General features: G+C 40.6%; 1 long non-coding RNA gene across 1 annotated transcript; it reads left to right on the top strand.

The window, feature by feature from the left end:
- Positions 1-378: 378 nt before the first annotated feature.
- LOC113029802 (uncharacterized) lies at positions 379-1,449 on the top strand. Its single transcript, XR_003273504.1, has 2 exons — positions 379-686; positions 1,023-1,449. It is a non-coding gene; the product is annotated as an uncharacterized LOC113029802 (long non-coding RNA).
- Positions 1,450-3,282: the final 1,833 nt, after the last annotated feature.

Genomic DNA, 3,282 nt, shown 5'->3' with positions numbered 1-3,282 from the left:
CAAACAAATATCAACTTTTATTCAATGCAAAATAGGATATCAATATTTTTCTCTTCATTATTTTCCCATGCTTTGATCTTTTCATTGCATATACCGAGGCCCCTACTGATGCTGCTTGCTTGTGCCTGGCTCTGAGCTCTAAGCCTTTTTGCCTTTGTAAGGTTATTTAAAATGTCCACTTTCAGTATATCATTATAAAATAAGCTTCCATGCAAAAGACATGTTAGTGCGTTGCCGCAAGTGTACGCGCGACTGTTTACCTTTGGTGCTCATTCATGAAATGGACCAACTCGTAATCTCACCTATGACAGGCTGACTGGCAGGTCACTAGAAATGGGCTGATACCAGTTCCCTGCCTGAAGACATGAAATGGAATGGTACTTTTTTAAACAGATTGTATGTCTGGCTAAATATCCATTGTACAAAAGGCCAGCCAGTTCGCAGAACTCATGAACGGAGCCACATCTGCGGAGTAAGATATCAGCATACTGCTGCCGTTTAGCCAATGAGCGGTGAGGCAACCCATTCTCTTCGCCAATCAGAAGACACAATTCTACCTCATCACTACGCACACGTCGACGCAGAGAGTTCGGTCGGAGCTGCAGGTGCGAAGAGTCAGCAGAGTTTACTCACCGTGTGGATTTTCGTTCCTTCTAATGCTGTTAGCGGTGTGCGTCCATGAGACTGTAAGTTTCTGTGTTTTATCGTGTTTGTTCTTTGCTGCGGCCATTATCCTCCCTTGTTTAATCCTTGGCGCACACTTTGTTTACCGATTGTTACTGCCGTTTACTGCGAAGCAGCCTCTGCCGTGCGGTCATTAAGGGACCGTCACTAATTTCTCATGTTAGCTCTAATGTAAAGTGCCTAGTTAGGATTTATGTAAATAGTAAAATTAGCATTTGTTGACACTCCCTTATTTTGGTTGAATGTTCCACTATCCAGTATTGTTTGTATTGTTGTATTACACATTTAATTCACTCTGTTCACCTAATTATGGAAGACTTTTATGTTCTTTCCAACAGAAACCACACCATCACTCACCACACGGCATATAGCATTTTACAGTCTGTTAAATCCCCTCACTCACATTATGGATGTGTGCTTCGGATTCTTGCTAAATAAATGAGTGAACGACAGATACCTGAGTGGCAGTGGATTTTGTGGATATGCCATCTGTTCTTATCGGACAACCCTGTTGAGATTGTGGATTCTTAGAGTCAGCACCTTATCATCTACATCAGTCACAGTCAGGAGGTCAAGTCCATCCCACTTACAGTGACCTCCTCCATTACATCCATGTTTTTTACACTGCTTATATGATTCAGCCTTTCATATGCAAATGTGAAATTGGTTGCTTAATCTGGATTATGCATGATTAACAAGACAGCTTGAAACCAATGTAACATAACTTATCTTGCTAATAACCACCAAATAAACCTCCAACTCGAATAATGGTCTCTTTGAGCCTTCCTTTACTAGACATACAGCAAACACACTACTCAGATCCATCCTTATTGCTCTGGTCATATGAAGTCACAACAATACATACTTAATAAAGTGACGCAAACCATCAATCGTGTAGTGATGACCGAACATTTCCCCTATGCTGAATATAAGCTAGACAAAGAAGTATTGAATCAACCCTCCCCTGAGGTCTAAGCAACATTTCTCTTATGTCATAATGTATTGTGTAACCATATTTTCTTACTCTACTGTGTCTTTCTTTGTAGCTCTTTCAACATCCTAGATGTGAATTTCCAGAAAGGTTAAAAGAGAATTCAGCTATCCCAGTACTCAGTTACTCATAATAAAGAATGAGTTGACTGGTACTCTCTACAACTACTTCACATCGCTGACAGCTGCATCAAGGGAAATGAAACCAAATAAATGTTGCCACACATTAAAATATGAATTATTTTCTAATAAATGGAGGACAATAAAGCCAATAAGCATAGTCTGAAATTCACCAATTTGCTAAATAGCAAAAAATCCTGCGGATTCAGCTACCTCCCTCAATCAACATTTCATTGAGAGTTTTACCTCATTGATCTGATGGTTCCTTGAGGAGGCTTTTATATTGTGCTGATGCTGAGGGGAGTGCTTTTGGCGATATTTGCTTTCAAATACAGCAATACTGCTCATGAAAGCTGGTTTAGAGACCACATTATTTTGTATTTACGTCACGCAAATGAGGAACAGTGCCAATTATAATATTAGTGTGCATTTTATGAAGCACACTAATACTGATGCCGCTTGTTTGTGGCTGGCTCTGTGCACTTTAGCTATATATACATACACATACATATATATATATATATATATATATATATACACATACATATATACACATACACATATATATACACATTCACACACACGTATATATAAATATATATATATGTATATATATATATATATATACATATATATATACACATATATACTAGGGGTGCAACGATACTCGTATCGATATTGAACCGTTCGATACAGTGCTTTCGGTTCGGTACGCAAATGTATCGAACAATACAAAATTTATAATTTATTTTATCAACTTTCCTTCTGACAATGCTGTCTGTGTTGAGCGCTCAGTGAATCTGCGTTTGACTACTCCACCTAGGCTGCACTGTCGAGCGCAGATCCACTGAGCGCTCAACACAGACAGCATCATCAGAAGGAAGAGCGCAGGGCAAGCTAGCAAGACAGAAGTTAAGCTCTCCTTGCAACATGGCAAATTGAACCTTCCCCACCCTCATTCAGATCTGGCGTTTGGAATTATTTTGGTTTTCATGTGACGTATGACCCTGAAGGTAAGCGCATCATGGACTAAAGTAAAACAGTATGTTGGATGTGCCACGCAATGCTTAATTACATGGGTGGGAACTAGTGTGTTAGCGCAGTTAGCTCGTTAACGTGTTGGCCATCTAGCCCCATGCACGGGGCGATCAGGGGTAGCTCGTTAACAGAGATTTGCCGTGTTGTGGCGTTAAGGTCATTTCAACGATATTAACCTGAAAGCACTAGTGGGAACACAACGAATATGACTGCACATTTACATCATCCTAGTGCAAAGACAAGTGGAAGCAGACAAAAACGACAAGCATGTATGCTACAAACTTTACCCGAGTCATTTATACCGCAGACATGAGCGAGGCAGATAAATATGAAGGCATGCTAGCTCGGACGTCGCCCGGATCAACAAGGTCCGCGTCAGGTGTTGAGGAACCAGGGCACCCTGACGAAAAGTGGGCTACTGGAACAAGAAGGCATCGGTGGGCAAGAGAC

This window comes from Astatotilapia calliptera, chromosome 9, assembly GCF_900246225.1.
Source record: "Astatotilapia calliptera chromosome 9, fAstCal1.2, whole genome shotgun sequence".
NCBI lineage: Eukaryota > Metazoa > Chordata > Actinopteri > Cichliformes > Cichlidae > Astatotilapia > Astatotilapia calliptera.
Note: the sequence above shows the minus strand (reverse complement) of the source record. Positions and strands in the feature narration are given on the sequence as shown.